This window comes from Hevea brasiliensis, chromosome 4 (genome assembly GCF_030052815.1).
Source record: "Hevea brasiliensis isolate MT/VB/25A 57/8 chromosome 4, ASM3005281v1, whole genome shotgun sequence".
NCBI lineage: Eukaryota > Viridiplantae > Streptophyta > Magnoliopsida > Malpighiales > Euphorbiaceae > Hevea > Hevea brasiliensis.
The window spans coordinates 53074618-53082561 of NC_079496.1; positions in this window are offsets into that span (position 1 = coordinate 53074618).

Sequence of the window (7944 nt, forward strand, 5' to 3'; positions counted from 1 at the left end):
GATCATGAAGGAAAGTAAGGTTTTGTAAGCTTTTAAGGTGTGTTAATGGAGGAAAAAATGAGAGAGTTAGAAAGAGAAGATGGGGTGGCTTGAAGTGGCAAAGAAGAAGACCAAATTTTATAATTTTAATTGTTTTAATCTCTTTTTAACTTATCTTCAAATTTATAATTCAATAATTAAAGTTTTATTACATCAAGCTCACCTCATCAATGATGTTATAATTCTTTTTGAATTTAAATTTTTCCTTTTCTTTCCATTCACCTCTTCAATTCTAATATATTTTTCATAGCTTTAATTTCCTATATTTTATTGGACAATTATGCCAAAAGTCACCTCCAAGGGTAAATTAACTAAATTGCCCTTTACCGGTCTGATCCATTTTTCCAGTAACATTTAATTGCTTTTGGAACCCTGGTTCAATTTTTCGAACTGGTTGTTGGTTCTTTTATGTGGTTTCCACATTTTACCTAACTTTGTAATAATTCTTAGGGCTGCGGTGTCACAATGCCCCATACAAAAATAGAGTCATAACTGACCTCGCAGTCACTTCCTAGTGCGGTCACCCATCGCTATAACCTCCGGCTCATTTATCCCATTATGATTTGTTTTCTTTATTTCCTTTTTAACTTCATGTAATTGCTATTTATTTTTGTTCAAGGCTTTTCTAGATGACTTCAATATAGTTCTAATCCTCTTAATTGTCCAGACCAACACCAGTCATCAGAACAGTAAAATGCACAGAACTATGCATATGGGGGTGTTACATGTATTCATTATTTTTAATTACTTAGTTTATTTTTATATATTATTGCATCACTAAGCGTTATGCTTAGTGCATGGATTTTTCCTCGCGTAGGGACTAGAGATAAAGCGCAGTGGACATTAGACTATGATTTTTGGGAGTCCAGACCTGCAGCAAGTGTCCAGCATGTCACCTCACTCCGTAGTGCATTTTGATAGGGTCCACCAGGCCATAGTAGTTTATTTTTTTACATTGTAAATATTGATAAATTTTGTATTCTAAATTATGAATTTGTATAATAATTAATTTTATACACTATGTAAAGTTATAAAATTTGAAAATTTTAGGCATGAATTGAGTATGAGATTAATGTGAATGGAAATGATTATATGATTTGAATTAGAAAATGTTGATGAGATTATGAATTGGACTCATGATTATTGATGAGATTTTAAATAGGTAAATATGTTAACACGGCAAATATAAATAAAACAGGAGAGACTCTGTCAGTTTCTCCATTTAAATAATTGGATTTAAAATAACGATGGGAATAAAAATTAATATGGAATAAAGCAAGATAAGATAAGGTGCTCTGGCACAGAATGTAACATTCCTTGCTCTACTACACAGTAAATCGGGACAGGGGGGTTACACTTTCTTTTATTAATAAGTTTTTGTTAATTTTTTATAGGCTAATTGGTCAAAAAATGCTAAATATTTATGTTAATTCAAATTTATATCCATAACTTTTAATTTTGACTGAAATAGTTACACCTTTGAATTTTGTCATGAATATATCCAATGGAGTGAAATTGACTTTAAAAAGTTAATGATAAATTACAATATAGTATTAAAAGTTTTATTTGATTAATAAATAAAAGTTCTAGATATATTCGTGATTTAATATAAATATTTAGTATTTTTAGTCCATTAATTAAACTTAATATTTAAAAGTAAATTTTGTTTTATATTTATTTTTAATTGAAACTTTATAAAAAAATATTTTTATTAATTTTAATTAGTATAATTATCTTTTGAATCAAGTCAAATAAATCTATGTATCCGAATATAAAATATAAAATTAAATTTATATATTTTTACAAAACAATTTTGAAAAGAATATATAATTGAAAAGAATATATCCCACATGAATTATAAGATCTATTAAATAAAATGTGTATTTTATATATAGTCTACTTTAGTTAAGATATATATTTTATATAATGGATACTACAATTAATGATAAATTGATTTTAAATATGAATTTTTTGCACTGATTTGTTTTCTTGTTCTTTGTTTTTCCTTGTGAGAGAAGTGTATAATCATGAATATTATTGCAAAGAGTTTTTTTTTTTGTTCCTTTGAATTAGAATTTAAACTCATTGGTGAGTTTTTCAAAGAATCAGAGAGTAATAATTGGAAAAAAAAATTATATGTAAATCTAATTTATTATGTAGATCAAAATATATGATATATAATACTAAAGCATATAAATTATATAACTCATATAAGTTCTTCACAGTACAAATTTCGTAAAAATGAAAAAAAAAAATATACGAGTTCTTCACTAACTTTCATAGAATCATTTTTCTTTTCATTTTTTTAGTTTTTTATTTTTTTTTGAAGAGAATAATAAAATTGTAAAATCATGTATATATTTTTACATTGACTTTTTTTTTCTCTTCAATTAAAATTGGATCTCATTAATGGTTTTTCAAAAATTTAATAAAAAATCAATAAAAAAATTTATATTTGAACCGATTTATCATGAAATATAGCATGTATTAAATAAAACATATATATTAATTAGAGTAAACTATACATAAAATACACATTTTACTTAATGGATGCTACAATTCATAGATGATGTATTATTTTTAATTATATATTCTTTTTTCAAATTTATTTGGTAAAAATTTTTGAATTTTTTTTATATTTTACATTCAGATATATAAATTTATCTACCTTGATTCAAAAGATAATTACATAAATTGAAATTAATAAAAATATTTTTTTAGTATAAAGTTTTAATTAAAATAGTATAAAGTTTTAATTAAAAATAAATATAAAATAAATTTTATTTTTAAATATAAAGTTTAATCAATAGACTAAAAATGTCAAATGTTAATATTAAATTACTATCATATCTAAAAATTTTATTTGTTAATCAAATAAAACTTTTGATACTATATTGTAATTTACCATTAACTTTTTACATTCAATTTTACTCCATTGGATACAATTATGAGAAATCTCAAAGGTATGGCTATTTTAGCCAAAATTAAAAATTATGGATATAAATGTGAATTGACATAAACTTTTGGCTTTTTTGTGTAATTGGGCTTTTTATATATAATATAATATTATCATAGTAATAATAATTAATTAATTATTAAATTAATATTTAATTAAAATATAATTTATTTAATGATGATTGGTAAAAAAAAAAAAAAATCCAAACCTTTGCTTTGATTACTCATTTTATCCAAATATTTTAATTTTGGACAATTAAATTAAAATTTTTATGATTGAATAAATTTTATCCAACACTCTAATTAGAATTTGAGAATTTTGACCTTTATCATCTAAAATGTTTAAATTCTAATGACCTCTTCCTTAATGGCCCTCTCCCAAACTCCCACCCCTAATCTCCACATTAGAGCTATCATTATCTCACCCTCTCGTCCCTGTTCTGCCACTTGACTTCAGTTTACTCTCTGCTTTTTTCGGGGGGCCTTCCAACTCCTTTCCCTTCCATGCTCTTCTCTAGAATCTCTTTCCCTTGAACTTCTTCAACTATAGCTCAAAGTTCACAAGGAAAAAGATTTTCTAGTGATTGCATTGTTAAATAAAAAGAGAAGATCTCTAAATAAGAATAAACCCCATTGAATCATTTAATGAACACTTAAGGGTTTTTTTTCCCTAAAAAATTTTTGAGGCAACACACCCATCAACCATAAAATGGACTTGTGGATTGGGGCTCTCTCTACTCTCTACAGATGTACTTTGAATTGACAGATTTGATACCTTATAACAACTTATTCCCTAATGATTTGGCAACCTAGGACATTTTATAGTCCATGAATAATTACGATTGTTTTATTAAAAAACATTATCTTTGATAAAAAAAAAGTTCAAATACCTTATTCCTATTACATCTCTAATTTTGAGTTTTAGTAACATTCGTTAGGATTACACTTCTTTTCTTTATAATTATCTATCAAACAACATTAATCTCTCCTGCATCTTCATTATATTTGTGTAATTTTATTGGCCACAATCTTATACAAACTCAATATCAAAACACTTATAATCCCATTTAAATACTACTACATGAGAATTCTATTAAACTCCTAATACTATATGTAGAGTTTTTTCAATTATTTTCTTTATTTTTTTTAATTTTATTATATTTTTATTTTATTTAAGATACATTAATTGTCAATAATCAATTAAATTTAGTTTTTCATTAATTTTTAATAATTTATTATTGCATAACAAGAATTTATTTTTAATATTAAATAATATTAGTATATAACGGACTATTAAAAAGACAATTTTTTGGTAATTATTTTTAAATATTAAGATAAGATTATAGAATTGTAGGAATTTTTTCTTTCTTTTTAATAACAAAACTTAAATTATTTTTTTGAATAATATAGTAAACGGATTTTCAAAATAAAATTTGAATTGAAAAAGTATTTATTTTGAGATTTTTTTCTAAATGAAATTAGGTACAAAAGATTTCCAAGGCAAGGCAGGAAAGGGAAAAAAAAATTCTATTTTCTATCTCCTTTCTTTTTTTCTAATTTATTTTAAATTTTTTGTTTTAAAAAATTTATTTTAAACTTAGGCTTCTATTCAAATAGAAATTTGTAAATATTTAATAATTTATAAAGAATAATAAGATTTTATATTTCAATAAAAAAATTATCCATTTATCAAAACTTTTAGCTTTTTTTAATTTAATATTTTAGAATATATTTATATTACTTTTCAAATTATAATGGAATCATATTATAAAAATAAAACTTCAATCTATTATTTTTCTTTTTGTTTTAATTTTAGGATTTTCTTATTTTGTTTAAAATATATTAATTGAATTATATTTAGTCCTTCATTGTTATAATGCAAAAAAATAGGATTAAAAATTTTAAATTTATATAAATTATAAAATTAATTTAAAAATAAAAAATATAATTATAAATAATATAAATAATGAAAAGTATTTTTAGCAAGACTAATGTTCTCCATGATCCCACACTGATATATATTATTTATAGATGAATTATAGATTAATTATATTTTTTATTTTTCACATACTAATTTCTTGTTTTAGTTAATTACTTATTATAAAATTTTATATTTAATTAAAGTATAATACGACTAAAAATTTTAAATTTATATAAATTTTAAAATTAAAAATTTTTAATTTGTACAATATTAAAATTAATTTAAATAATAAAAATATAATTATAATTAATTAAAAAATAAAAAATATTTTTAACAAAACTAATGTTCCCTTTCCCACATTTAGTATAGATAATCAATAACATTGAAAACTCCAACATGGCAATAACTACAAGTTAATTGGACATTCCAAGTGAGTAATTATAAGAGCTCGTTATAATGCTCATCAATTTAAATGTCTGAAGCCCAATTTATATTCTTATTCTTGGTACTTAACACCATGTTTGGATCATGATTTGTTATTGTTTCATAATAACTGATGTAATTTCTCTTATTGTTTGAAATATTATTTCTTAAAAAAGTGATTTTTTATTGTAAAATAATGATTTTTTAACCATCATTTTATAACAGTTTTTCAACCCACTAATTTAATGGGTTGAAATGGTTTAAAGTTTATATATTCATATTTTATTCTTATATAATTTATAAAATTCTAATTATATTATATCCTTTTATTTTTAGAAACCCTTCCTTTCTCGTCAAAATCATGATTGATTCTTTATTTTTTATTAATTAAAATAAATTAAATAAAATATATTTATAACACATATTTAGTGATTAATTAAAAAAATATATATCTTTTATTCTTATTATGATAATATTATATATAAATTAATATTTCATTTAAATAAGTATCTTTAAGTTATTTATATATTTAAAACATTAAATTAAAAAATATTTCAATAATCTTTATATTTATTTTACTATATGGTACTATCTAAAAAAAATTATTATATCATCATATACTATATTATCTTTCTAAATATGTTAAAAATTAAAATTATATATTTATTAATAAATTATGCAGTATTCAATCTAAATAGGGTATGAAGTATTAATAAAAAAATTTGATTTAAATTAAAAAAAATTATTATTTTTTAATCTAACACGTGATTTTAAACTTTTTTAATTTTTAATTAAAAGTACATAACTTATTTTATTTTTACCAAAAAGTTGGGCATTTCACATGCCTACCCACATGAAACGAAGGTCAAATCATAAGTGTTGGGAAGGTCTGAAATTGCATGGAGCTGCCAGGTTCGCCTCGTCAAAGCCGGTAAAGCACCACCATAAAGTTAGCAAAGCTACCAATAAGTGAAGGATGTCATAACTATTAAATATAAATATTAATTTATTAAAAAATTAAATAACTTTAATTATTTTTATATTAATAACTAATTAAAGAAAATATTTTCTCACGACTAGTTCAACTTTCTTAATTATTTAAGACTCGTTGACTATTTTGTCCCAATGTGAATTAGTCAATCGCCAGAGTCTTTAATTTGTTAATCTTTCTAACACATAATTTATTACTTGTCCTTTTTTATGGTTGAAAAATTTAAAGGGTTAGCGTAATTGACAAATAAGTTTGTCTTCACTTTATTAATCAGAATTTAATTTCTAAAATTAATATCCAAAAATTCATTTCTATTTATAAATGTGGAGCAGCAAATGTACATTTCGATTAACATAACAAAAAGATTTAATTTTAATTAAAAAATTATTTCGTGTGTATGTGTTTTATTTATAAAAAAAATTAAAAAATCAATTATGAAAAATTATAAATTATGAGGTTTTTATTTTTTTAAGAAAAGAAATTGTATTGAGTTGTTAAATTCTAATTTATGGCGTTATCCAAAGTTTAGAAAAAATTTTTTTTTTCTTTATGGTCAAAATGTGAAAATGAGAGAAGTTTTTGTAAGGGTTATAATTGAAAAATTAAATTGAATTGAATTATTTTAGTTTTTTTTTAATTGGTTACAATCTTTAAAAAGTTCAATTTTTTATTTGAGTTTAGTTGTTTTAATAAAAAAATAAAAAAAATAAAACCTACTGATTTGTTCAATTTATGACTTTTTTTTTAATTTTATGAGTTCTTACACAATACAATGTATAATTAATGGAATTTATAGTAAACTCAAAGAATAAAAATATAGAAATTAAAAAGGCTCAATAAAATAAACTCAAATCAATAAACTGAACCGAATGAAAAAATTTTTATTTGCTTTAGTTTAACCTATATAACTCAGTTGGATTAATATAATTTCTTAATACAAATTTTCAGTTATTTTAATTTAATTTAATTTAAAATTAAACTAATTGATTATACGGTTATATTATAAAGAAATTATTCGATGCACCAGGAGCATTTGTTTTTCCTCTTAAATACATGTAAGTGTGAATCCCAATGGAAGATATATAGTGGAGGTAGTGGGGCACTTGCCCTCACTGGCCTCTAAAATCTCTCCGTGTTTATATTCTATTTGGAAATTTCTTATTTACACTAAGATGTATAATCACTCAACCAATAAAAAATTATATATATGTATTTTTATAAGATACCCATTATGATTTTAACTAAAATAACTATTAGCTGATTATATATACTCGGATGTAGAGAAGAATTAATCGTTGTATTTTCATTATTACCCCACTGAAATAAAAAGGCTTACCTGCACTTTTCATTATCAACCCATTACTATCATGATCCATTGAAATGGAATGTGTAAGTTTACCCTCAATGTGTAAGTTTACCCTCTAAAACTATATCCTGTATCCACCCCTATGAGTTCCAAACTCTATATTTTAAAGGACTAAAATTTTAAGAGTGTGAGATGCGCTATTTTCTAGTGCACGTGGAGTATTCTATAACGAGTCCATCTTGTTAGAGATGCGTATGACGGCAGCAAGCATACAACGTGGAGGCGTACGAGAGCCTAGTAAAATGCTGT